At 30.6% G+C, this 13,815-nt stretch overlaps 1 protein-coding gene across 2 annotated transcripts in view; it reads left to right on the top strand.

The window, feature by feature from the left end:
* Window positions 1-5,917: 5,917 nt before the first annotated feature.
* The window catches only part of LOC134258953 (secretin receptor-like), a 74,974-nt gene continuing 67,076 nt past the window's right edge, over window positions 5,918-13,815 (top strand). For both annotated transcript variants that reach the window (XM_062741544.1, XM_062741543.1), the window contains exon 1: window positions 5,918-6,020. The gene's annotated coding sequence lies outside the window, so the exon portion shown is untranslated. The remainder of the gene's footprint in view (window positions 6,021-13,815) is intronic.

Below are 13,815 nucleotides of genomic sequence, written 5' to 3'. Positions count from 1 at the left end.
ATAACTTGGCACACAAGTAGACTACACTAAGATACATAATTATGTGTATCGGTTTTTGATTTTGATGAACGGTGTTGATGTTGTTACTAAAAATAGAAATTTCTGTTAAAAACTCTCAAAATTCTACTCCAAATACAGTTTAAGTTTGATAATAATATAATGTGGCATGCATATATATATATATATATATTGCTGTGGTAAAGTTTCAATTCCCAACTGCTTAAGAACTTTTCTCTTCCTTTGCTATAAGTACAAACCAGTAGAGCTTCAGTCTCCACAGAGACTTCTGGTTTATTCATAAAATAAAATCCATGCAAACCTTTATTTTAATTTACCTCAATCCTTGAAAATTTGACCTCATGAAAATTTGACTTTAGTATTCTTTTGTATTTTCAGTGATTTACATTTTTGCTCTTATTAAAGAATATACACTTTGTAACAATTACACATTAACAGTGGATCTAACATTCTTACATTGCACAGCAATATTAACACACTCAGACACTGAGGTCTGTCAGGTGTGGCATTACTGGTGTGCATTAGATATGTTTTAAGTGATAATTTTGTTAGAGGTAAGTTATAGAGAGAAAGGCATTGTTAGAGCTGAAGCTCTGGTTAGGGACTGCAATATAAACATGTTATATTTATCTTCTTCATGAGATCAAAATATTGTATTTACACTGTAGCTGCCCTTTTTTTGTCAATAAAAAGTTATCTTTATTCAAGAGACTCTAAACACTATGGAAAAGTGATTTTTTTCCTTAGACTTTCTTCAATGATATGATAGCAAACAGAAGTTACTGTTATTTACATGTACATGTACTTATACAAGTACATTTAAAGATGCATGCAAATAATGTTTTAAGTTATTTTATTTTGGTCTAATATAAGTTATAATACTAAGAATACATTGATATTTTTACGTTATATAATATGTGTCAATTCTGTGTTGCATCTAAGAGCAGATCACACTATAGCCACTTGGAATGAGATTTTTGAGTATGTAAAGTATTTAAAGCATCTTTAATACATGTACATTTCAGTTTACATATTTACACAAGTGTCTATTATTTCTTTTAGTCTGTAAGACGAGCAAGGGGCCTTAAATATGATACCAGGAGAGTATTTTATATTATATATATATATATATATATATATATATATATATATATATATATATATATATATATATATATATATATTCTTTGAAATATATTAGAGACATATATTGTAGTTTGTAGCATGAGTAATGTAAATCATTTTTATTTGCGAGAATAATTTTTGTAATTACGATGTGCTCTGAAAATAAATTCTCGCTATAGTAGTATTCCTTAAGGTTATATAGAGCAATAACCACAATTCCTGAAAATTTTGTTTCAATAAGAATCAATGTATCTCGCATAAAAGAAAATTTAGTGATCTACAGTATTGGTATGGCATTTGTATGTTCATTTTGAACACGTCAGTCAAATAGTTACATGAGAATGGCAGTGTCGCAGTGTAAAACATGGATATAACATACACAGTTATTAAGAAATGATGCTTATAGTTAAATGATTTTCATTGCCCTAAACTTTGAAATTTAAATGTTAACTTAGCAGATACACAATGTATAAAGAAATAAGTAAATAGCAAAGCAAATTCTGTCCTTTGTTAGAAGCATGATTTACTGTATTTCCTTTTTAAAAGCTGCACTCATCCAAAAGTCTCTGATGCATGTTTTGATCAGAAATAGTTAATGTATGTCTATTGATATTTTTTTAAAGTAATAATTTTGTTGTTATTTCTAAGATGATTAAGAAAACTTTGTATTTCATTGTAAAACTAAAAAAAAATACTCAATAGTAAAAAGAAACTTAATCAAGGGCCAATTTAGATAATCACTCAGTGAGAGATTATTTTATATTTCCATAACTGCAGAATTCAGTGAAATGAAAACTGGAATAGTCTAAAGTTAAATTTGAAAAAAAAAAAGTTTACTGAGGAAACATTTGTTATTTTTGCTGAGGTATAGTGCACATCGTTTCTGTGGTATTTCTTTTCAATGAACATATGTTGGACCATCATTAGAAAATCTGTCTATGCACTCTCATGATTCAAGGTAAAAAAAAAAAGAACTTGGGTTGTAAATTGGTAGGTTGGGTAAATTATTTTTTCCAAAAATAATCAATGCTTCATTTTCAATATTACTGAAACTGAGACTATTATTAGTTGTTGATGAAATGAAAACCTGTTACAATTTAAAAAAAATCATTTTATGGAGGTTGAAAAATGTTTTTTTTGAGTCGACCAACTTTAGAATTTTTGTTTACATTCCAGATCCCAATTTTTTATTATTTTTTTCCCTCTTATCCCATCAACAAATCTATTGAAATTTTCTGGGAAAAAAAAAGATTTTCACACCTACCTACCGACCCAATAATTTTTCTCTGATTTCGGAGAGGGCAAGCAAACATTTTTTTAAGATGGCCCAATATATTAAAACTAACAAGTTTTGACCTAAAAGTATGTTCTCAGTTGATGGTCATGGGACCACCAGTGTAAGGTTATGGTAGAAAACCCTTAAGACTTACATAAATACTTTTTTCCTATGCTGTTTTCATTGCTGTGTTTTACCAAAAAATAATGCAAATTTTAGATATTTGAGATTGTGGTTAAACTAAGAGAGTTTAATATTTTAATCATATATAAGAAAGATATATTTATCTAAGTATTCATTGATATTATTAACATTTAGAAAATTTAGTTTGGTTATCATGAATTAAAAAGATATCAAAACAATTACATTAATCGTTATGATGAAGTTTTTTTCAGAAAAAGATTGAATTTATGTACATATGCATTATAGTTCATACAAATCAAAATAAAAGCATGTGTTTGCTTATATAAGAAAAGAAATACAGTAAAATCACTTTTTTCCTGTGTTCAAATGTTGAGAACATTTTACCCATATCAAAGTAATCATGTCTTGTCATACAAATTTCCTCAAGAAATTTTTGACCAGCTTCCTACAAAGAGACTAAGATTATATAAGAGAAATACTGTGAAATCACTAATTTTCCTGTGGGGTTAATTTTCAGTTCGAGGCTTGAAGAGACCCACAAAATTTTGACCATCATAAAATTTGAAATCGCATTACTACTGAACATTCTCAAACCACGAAATTAAGTCCCCAAAAACAATAATTTTTCCTCAGCCTCAAAAATTTGACCCCACAAAAATTTGTGATTTTACAGTATTTATTTCTTAAATTCCGTATTGTGTATGGCTGAAGAATTTAGTGAAGATTTGTGCAGCAGTTATGTCAAAAAATTAGTAAAAACAAATCTAAAGACAGGAATTTTTGAATCAATATGACGTAGTTTTCTGTTCATGTATTATGGTAGGGTATGAATTAGAATTATCACAAATAACTTTGCTAAGTTATATGATTGTAATATTTGTTGTTTTACAATATATTGTATGAATAACTGCTTAGTAAGATGTATGTAGTTATTTTTAATGTACAAGGAATGATGCTTTGTTGTTTGATGCCAGCAAATTGGGACTGTGTTGTGATAGCATTGTATATATTTTTGTAAAGGGTAAGATACATATTGGTTGTTCACAAAACATTCCAGTGATAATAGAGGTTGTTAAAGTGATGAACCTTGTAGCACACCTTTTTTCCAGCAATAACTCCATTTACATAATTATATTTGGTTGTAGAATACAGCATATACAAAACATTGTTCATTATACTCCTTTTTTGATTCTATATATTTGTACACTGTTTGTGTGTTTTTATGTATACCCGTGTACGCTTTGTGTTGTATATGTTTAATATATTATATATATATAATGATATATTTTTGCTTTATATGAGCTTAAAAAGCAAACATTCCATGTGATAGATAGATATATTTTGCAATAAATGTGATGCATTTTTCTTTCTTTGTTTTAAGGTTTAATTCACAATCATGTGGCATTTAAAGTTAAAAAAAAAAGAAATATAGTGAGACTTTTTTCAATGTGAAATAATCCTCGGACAAGATTGATAAATTTCCAAGAATATTATTCCAAATAATTTCGATAAATTGTCTCACAAGAGTTTAATACTGAGGGTCATTATACTGAGTCCATTCAATCTTATCTTAAATATGTAACAAATAGTGATTTCTGTTTCCTGTTTCTGATATTTTCATATAACGGGTTAAATTAAACATTTGTACCCAGTACTTTTAAACTGTTTAAATTGAGATACTGTATTTTGATCTTAATATGCATTTTTTTAAATTGTTACAGTAATTTAACATCAGTTAACACACATTGTTAATAAGTTGCACGTAGTTGATATGTTCTCCAGAATGCATAGAATTAGCCCTTTTATTTATATGATACATGTACATCTGAAGATCACTAGTTATTACGTCACTGATCCCAACCATTTCAATTTTTAGCTCTATGTAACAAATTAGTGATTTCTGTTGTCCTGTTGTCTGTCCGTCTGTCTGTCTGTAAACAATTTTTCAAAATGCTACTCCTCCTTCAGTTTTGGTCTGATTTCAGTATAACTTGGCATACAAGTAGACTACACTAAGATACATAATTCTGTGTATCGGTTTTTGATTTTAATGAACGGTGTTGCCGTGGTTACTAAAAATAGAAATTTCTGTGAAATTCTTTCAAAATGCTACTCCTCCTACAGTTTTGGTCTGATTTCAATATAACTTGACACACAAGTAGACTTTACTAAGATACATAATTCTGTGTATCGGTTTTTGATTTCGATGAACGGTGTTGCTGTTGTTACAAAAATAGAAATTTCTTTGAAATTCTTTCGAAATGCTACTCCTCCTACAGTTTTGGTCTGATTTCAATATAACTTGACACACAAGTAGACTTTACTAAGATACATAATTCTGTGTATCGGTTTTTGATTTCGATGAACGGTGTTTCCGTTGTTACTAAAAATAGAAATTTCTTTGAAATTCTTTCAAAATGCTACTCCTCCTACAGTTTTGGTCTGATTTCAATATAACTTGGCATACAAGTAGACTACACTAAGATACATAATTCTGTGTATCGGTTTTTGATTTCGATGAACGGTGTTGCCGTGGTTACTAAAAATAGAAATTTCTGTGAAATTCTTTCAAAATGCAACTCCTCCTACAGTTTTGGTCTGGTTTCAATATAACTTGGCACACAAGTAGACTACACTAAGATACACAATTTTGTTTATCAGTTTTTGACTTTGATGAACATTTTTGCTTTGGTTACTAAAAATAGAAATTTCTGTTAAATACTCTCAAAATGCTACTCCAAATACAGTTTAAGTCTGATTATAATATAATGTGGCATGCAAGTAGACTACACTAAGAACATAAAGAGACTTAATCAAGGATGATTATTTTTTTATTGCTGTTGTAATGTTTCAATTCCCAACTGCTTAAGAACTTTTCTCTACCTTTGCTATAAGTACAAACCAGTAGAGCTTCAGTCTCGACAGAGACTTCTGGTTAATCCTTATTGTATAATCTTCCCAAACTCTTAAATTCATACATAAACTGCATAGCTTCAAAAAAGAAAAGTTCATGGAGATATCAAACACGTACGTACATTTGAGTACATTTTATATTGAATCATTTTTCTTCTCTGGCAACGTTTAACGCCGATATTTCGCACTATAAATCTTAGTGGAAACTCTTAGGTCCGCCTAAGTCGTCATTTAATTCCGATATTTTACATCATTAATTGTTAGGTAAGCCCTTGGATCCGCCCAAATTATGAGAGGGGCACCTGTTCAATGTTACCTTCCCCTTTAATTAGGTTATTCTTATGAGAGTTTTATCGCGTTTCCTGATATTATTTCGCCGTGTTGGTCAAAACAAGGCTCTATTAATATGTGTTGTCACTAATTGCCGATAAACACAAGCTATGATTAGCCTTTCTCTGTACTTGGTTTAACAGAACCAGTTTGTTTTTCTTTGTTTTGGATAAACGAGAAAAAGTTTAGGTACATAGACTGCTGGAATAATATGGTAAGATTCTTCATCAACTGATAGTTTTAGATTTTTGGCGGTTGGGGTGATAATATTATAAACCTGATAATCTTTCTTTTTTTTTTTAATCATTACATTTTGAATGAAAAAATTAAAAATACTATAATAAGCTATAAGGAAATTCGTAATTCAACTGATGCTTATTATAGCAAATTCTATGATAAACTTTTAAATGGGTAAATAATTAACAAAGTGTTAGGACGAATCTAAGATATAATTAAAATTGATTCTTAAATCGCATGGAGTTTGCCCACAAATTGTGCAATATACATTGTTTATAATGTAAAACTGTAGATGTTGAAGCATGTAGGAACCCCAAAGTTACAATGATATTAATCCCAATGTTTCAGTCGTTATTTAAACATTATCCGGATTTTTCGGGTTCCTAAATATGTTTGATTTTGTGACGCATGATTCCGATATTTGATTTTCTGACGTTGATCTTGTCCATTCCATCAATTAACTTTATGAAACCTTTGTTGTAGTCGTTATACAGAGTTAATTTAGGAAGAGTTATATTTCTTCGGACTGTGCATTTCCGCTTAATTTAATCCTCTTTGATGTGACAAGGAAGATAGTATTCTGGTCGTCGTAATTTCGTACTACAAGAATATTTTTCAAGATTTTCAGTCTTTAAAAAATCGACAAAACAAAGAAAATTGCAAAAATTGAATTAACACTTTATCTTTTTGTAGCAATAATTTTTAAGATTTCTTATATTTTCCTGTTGACAGAATGTTTTGAATGAAAGAACTTTATTCGGTAATAACCAATATTTGCCCCCGAAATCAAACTTTGACGGAGACATTTTTAATTTTGTTCTTAAACAGGTTGGTATATATGCTGATTTAAAGCACTGAATATTTTCATAAGCAATGATGTTTGAAATGACGTCACAAAAATGACGCAAATTTAAAATTTCCATGATTTGTACAGAAAAATGTATATATTGCATTGATATTTTGAGTAAAAGTCACCAAGTGCAGGTCTGATCAGGCTCTATATTTTGATATAATGTGTAGAATGATAATATCAATGAAATATGTAAATATTGTTCCTGAGCAAACTTGCGCTCTATTAATTTAAAAAGCTGAAATTGTTGAAATTTTGTCCTCTTTCTAAAAAATGATATAAAATCGGACTAGTTTGTGACGTCATAAAAACAAAAACTGTCAATAAACTACTTTGAAACTATAGTATGTTCCGTAATTTATATTTCTCACATATTTATAGAATTCAGCACGTTTCAAGAATTTTTGACTTTTGTGGGGGCAAAGATATGCAATATAGTTCTTTGTTCGTCTAACATGATAGCTAGACTGTTATGTTTGTAAAAAGCATTACAGAGATAAGAACAACAGCATTCAAAAAATGATAACTATACTTGTGAAAAAATCAGTGTTTGACTTTTTGACATTAAGTGACATTAATTCTGATGTTTGACTTGTGACACTGAGCCTGATGTTTGACTAGTGAAATTGATTCTGATGTTTGGCTAGTGAAGTTGATTCTGATGTTTGACTAGTGACGTTGATTCTGATGTTTGACTAGTGACATTGATTCTGATGTTTGACTAGTGACGTTGATTCTGATGTTTGACTAGTGACATTGATTCTGATGTTTGACTAGTGACGTTGATTCTGATGTTTGACTTGTGACATTGATTCTGATGTTTGACTAATAACATTGATTCTGATGTTTGACTAGTGACGTTGATTCTGAAATACGACTTGTTACGTTAATCCTGATGTTTAACTAGTGACATTGACTGTGATGTTTGACTAGTGACATTGATTCTGATGTTTGACGTTGATCCTGATGTTTGACTTGTGACATTGATTCTGATGTTTGACTAGTAACATTGATTCTGATGTTTGACTAGTGACATTGATTCTGAAATACGACTTGTTACGTTAATCCTGATGTTTAACTAGTGACATTGACTGTGATGTTTGACTAGTGACATTGATTCTGATGTTTGACTAGTGATGTTGATCCCGATGTTTGACTAGTGACATTGATTCTGATGTTTACTAGTGACGTTGATCCTGATGTTTTAATAGTGACTTTGATCCTAATGTTTGACTAGTGACGTTCATCCTGATGTTTGACTAATGACGTTGATTCTGATGTCTGATTTGTGAAATTGATTCTGATGTTTGACTAGTGACATTGATTCTGATGTTTGACTAGTGACGTTGATTCTGATGTTTGACTAGTGACATTGATTCTGATGTTTGACTAGTGACATTGATTCTGATATTTGACTTGTGACATTTATTCAGATATTTGACTAGTGACATTGATTCTGTTTGACTAGTGACATTGATTCTGAAGTACGACTTGTGACGTTGATCCTGATGTTTGACTTGTGACATTGATCCTGATGTTTGACTAGTGACGTTGATCCTGATGTTTGACTAGTGACGTTGATTCTGATGTCTGATTTGTGAAATTGATTCTGATGCTTGACAAGTGACATTGATTCTGATTTTTGACTAGTGACATTGATTCTGATTTTTGACTAGTGACATCGACTGTGATGTTTGACTAGTGACATTGATTCTGATGTTTGACTTGTGACATTTATTCAGATGTTTGACTAGTGACATTGATTCTGATGTTTGACTTGTGACATTGATTCTGAAGTACGACTTGTGACGTTGATCCTGATGTTTGACTAGTGACATCGACTGTGATGTTTGACTAGTGACATTGAATCTGATGTTTGACTAGTGAGGTTGATCCCGTTGTTTGACTAGTGACATTGATTCTGATGTTTGACTAGTGACGTTGATTCTGAAGTACGACTTGTGACGTTGATCCTGATGTTTGACTAGTGACATCGACTGTGATGTTTGACTAGTGACATTGAATCTGATGTTTGACTAGTGACGTTGATCTTGCTGTTTGACTAGTGACATTTATTCAGATGTTTGACTAGTGACATTGACTGTGATGTTTGACTTGTGACATTAATCCTGATGTTTAACTAGTGACATTGTTTCTGATGTACGACTAGTGACATTGATCCCGATGTTTGACCAATGACATTAATTCAGATATATGATTAGTGACGTTGAGTCAGATATTTAACTAGAGACGTTGATCTTACTGTTTGACTAGTGACATTTATTCAGATGTTTGACTAGTGACATTGACTGTGATGTTTGACCTGTGACATTAATCCTGATGTTTAACTAGTGACATTGTTTCTGATGTACGACTAGTTACATTGATCCCGATGTTAAATCAATGACATTAATTCAAATATATAACTAGTGACGTTGAGTCAGATGTTTAACTAGTGACGTTGATCTTGCTGTTTGACTAGTGACATTTATTCAGATGTTTGACTAGTGACATTGACTGTGATGTTTGACTTGTGACATTAATCCTGATGTTTAACTAGTGACATTGTTTCTGATGTACGACTAGTGACATTGATCCCGATGTTAGACCAATGACATTAATTCAGATGTTTGACTAGTGACGTTGATCATGATGTTTTACTAGAGACATTGATCGTGATATGTGACTAGTGACATTGATCCTGTTGTCTGACTAGTGACGTTTATTGATTCTGATGTTTAAGTAGTGACATAAATTATAAAGTTTGACTGGTGACGTTGATCCTGATGTTTGACTAGAGACATTGATCCTGATGTTTGACTAGTGACGTTGATCCTGATGGTAGACTAGTGACATTGATTCGGATATTTGACTTGTGAAGATGATTCTGATGTTTGACTGGTGAGTTTTTTTTTTTATTTGTGACGTTGATCTTGTTGTTTGACTAGTGACATTGTTTATATTTTTGACTAGTGAATTTGATTTTGATGATTGACTATATAGCATAATTATAATTTTTGAATGATGAAATTTTTCCTGAGGTTTTTCTGAATGAATAGCAGAATTTTTAAGAATAGATTATACCGACGATGTTTTATTTACATTGATTATTTTGATATTAATATTTGCTACAATCTACATTGATTCTGATGTTTGACTTGTGACATTGATTCTGATGTTTGACTAGTAACATTGATTCTGATGTTTGACTAGTGACATTGATTCTGAAATACGACTTGTATCCTGATGTTTAACTAGTGACATTGACTGTGATGTTTGACTAGTGACATTGATTCTGATTCTGTGATATCCCGATGTTTGACTTGTTGATTCTGATGTTTACAATTGATCCTGATGTTTTAATGTTTTGACCAGTTTGACATTGATGTTTGACTAATGACGGTGTGTCTGACTGTTTGACTAGTGACGTTGATTCTGATGTTTGACTAGTGACATTGATTCTGATGTTTGCCTAGTGACGTTGATCCTGATGTTTGACTAGTGACATTGATTTTTGATATTTGACTTGTGAATTTAGATATTTGACTAGTGACATTGATAAAGATTTTTGACTAGTGATATTGATCTTGCTGTTTGACTATATAGCATAATTATACTGTTTAATTAGTAAAAAATTTCCGGATGTTTTTTGAATTATGATAAAAATGTTTTACATCGTGATTTTCTTGACGATATTTCATTTATATTTTTCACTTTGATATAATTTTTTTGCCTATTTTCATATTTAATTTATAATATTGATCCACACATCTCACATAACTCTCCAACTTTATAAATCATTGAAATTGATATATGATTAGTGACGTTGAGTCAGATGAATTTTTGTGTTTCAGATGTTTGAAACATTGACTGTGATGTTTGACCTGTGACATTAATCCTGATGTTTAACTAGTGACATTGTTTCTGATGTAATATACAACCTCAATGACACATATATAACTACTGATATTTAACCAATAACTTTCAAAAAAGATTATAAATGAACATTTTCACTTTTCCCCAAACAGATAGATTTTAAACAATTAATCCTTCACATATCTTTATCTCTTATAAATTTCAAAATTTGAAACGTCTTTCATGGTAAACATTGTTCATATTTGACTTGTGAAATGTAATAATATGTTATGATTGTTTATATTTTTGACAAATTTGATTTTGATGATTGACTATTAGCATAATTATAATTTTTGAATGATGAAAATAGCAGAATTTTTAAGAATAGATTATACCGACGATGTTTTATTTACATTGATTATATATATTTGCCTATTTTTTTAATTTATAGTAAAACATCTCAGTTTCACATAACTCTCCAACTTTATAAATCCTGGAAATTGAGATATTCTGATCTTTTGCATGTTCGGGAAATCTGACGGATCTCCTCTCAAATTAAATTACTTACAACCTCAACATAAGTTAACTGATATTTAACCAATAACAACCTCAACATAAGTTAACTGATATTTAACCAATAACAACCTCAACATAAGTTAACTGATATTTAACCAATAACTTTCAAAAAGGTTATTGTGAATGAAAAATTACACTTTCCCCCTGTACAGATAGAATTTATGCAATCCTCCACGTATCTGCGTCTCTTAAATTTCAAAATTTCAAACAACAACGTCTTTTACTGTTGGAAATTGTCAAATTGAAATCAATCAGGGAACATAAAAATATTTTTAAAAATCTATTTGATATTACTTTTTACTTTAAATGTATGCATTCGAAGTAAATATTTGATGGCGTGATAGTGTATCGATATCTAATCGCTTCAATTTATTGTCAATAAGGACGTCGGGGGAAAATGAAAAAAAAAGTGTAATTTACTTCTTTCATTAAAGTTTATTTTCAGCAAATTGGAATCTGTATACTAAAATCTCTCGGGGTATAACTTTGGTAAATGTCTTCCCTGGTTCTATCAATAAAAAAAATTACATCGGTTCTTATAATGACTCGGCGTGTTGACAAACCATTTCTATTCAATTCGCATCAATTCCTGAAAATATTTTATTTTCCTTCAAGATTCGTGTTGTCGTCATTAGAAACAGGGACCATCTTCCTTAAACACCGGACCGGCGGTTTAATTATATTATGGAGTGCGTTCAATATCTTGGATTCCTCAGTAATTCGCCTCTAATTTGTACAGCTAAATCTTCATTAATGTTATCGCTTTTATCCGGCTTTTCCGCTGCGGCGCGTTTGATTTGATATCGTTAGTATGTACAAACACGTCATACTTGATAAGAAAAACATTGCAGAAACATGAGTTATTTATGTAATCGTTGAATACTTTTTCTTCAACGACATGTGTAAAAATATCGCCCATAAAGCGAGAAGGGTGTTGGGACTGGAAGGGCGACTTGTTATATTTGTTTGTACGGAATGGTATACAAACCCGAGCTTCAAACTCGAACGCGCGGCTTAAGTAACCTCAATCAAGCAAATGTTTTGTTTTCATCATTAGTCTTCAGTTCCAGAGTGACAGTTTTAGTATAAGTTGTACGCCTTTTTTTTTTTTGACGCGTTGCTAATTGCAAAAGCTTTAATATTCCAAACATTTTTGATAACTTGTATTATACATGTATGATTATATAATCTTGATTGAATATACTACACGGTCATGTTATATTCACATTGAAACAACAAAGGTTTAAGAAAAATTCTCAGACTTTTAGCACTTTCGTCGAACTAATAAACAATCCACATTACAATTTTTTGGAATCATAAACTGTAATAATTTTTCAATTCTGAAATAAGCATACAGAATGTCTTAATTCGCCCATTTAATTGTCATGTGATGTAAAAGACCTATATAAGACAGCGAAATCAAAATTTTATAATTACAGAGATACATTTAAATAAATTGCATGACTAAAAACTTTTTTTTAAAATTTACATATACTATTCAAATGAACATCAAAAATCGAATTCAATTCTCGTGCGGGTAATAACCACATTTATTTAGTAAATGAAAGAAGGGCAAGTGGATACTTTAGCTTTACCATCGTCAACGTACCCTACTAATTCAATAACAATGAAACATATGAAGATTTAAGAAACAGTGTTCAAGATCAAAAGTCCATAAAACAATACAAAATAGGAGCAGGGCAAACAAGGACCTTCAAAACATCAAAGGTGGGATCAGGTGCCATGGAGAAGTGAGAATCCATCTACATAAGGTGTTTATGTCTTCCATCTTATTTGTATACAACTACTTATTTGTATACAATCAAGAGCATGTTTTGATTACTATCAACCTCTAAACGAACAAGACTGAATTTAAAGAAGTTCATGCTACATGACTTTTAGCGATATATCAAAATACATACGGCATTTAGATGATTTCTTGGTCGCTATAATAATAACCTTGTTACCCAAATATATACTAGAATGTAACTAATCTTTAAAAAGTATATTGACTAAAATATTTTAATATTTTAAAACAATTTTAGGCCAATGATTTTTAGCAATTTTGGCTATTCTGCTATTCTGTTTACTAAGAACTCATCGGGGCCTGTGTATGCGGTTGACGGGGGTATTTCCTTCTCTAAGTTACTTCTGATATTATCAACATTCTTTGCTGTGTCCTTGCGTAATGCGGAATGTTTACAGGATTTACGATACGCAAAAGCATGCTCTACGTATGAACAATTTCCAGAACGATGTAAATTGTTGACAAACAAGTTAATAAAACAAGAATATCAGAAGTCTCGTTTAAAGTCATCATTTCATAAGTTCTATGGTCGATACAATGACCTTATCAGCAAATTTACATGTATCAACGAGTCAAATGCTGACTGACATTTTCATACTAGTTGTAAATTGTTAATCCATTATTTATACACTAAATTGACGAAGGATTTTCCCTTTACTTCTGATCATGATAAGGTCACACGGC

This window comes from Saccostrea cucullata, unplaced genomic scaffold (assembly GCF_032062105.1).
Source record: "Saccostrea cucullata isolate Sc308-1 unplaced genomic scaffold, CSIRO_AGI_Scuc_v1 ctg2997, whole genome shotgun sequence".
Lineage (NCBI taxonomy): Eukaryota > Metazoa > Mollusca > Bivalvia > Ostreida > Ostreidae > Saccostrea > Saccostrea cuccullata.
This window is presented reverse-complemented; position numbering and strand designations above follow the sequence as displayed.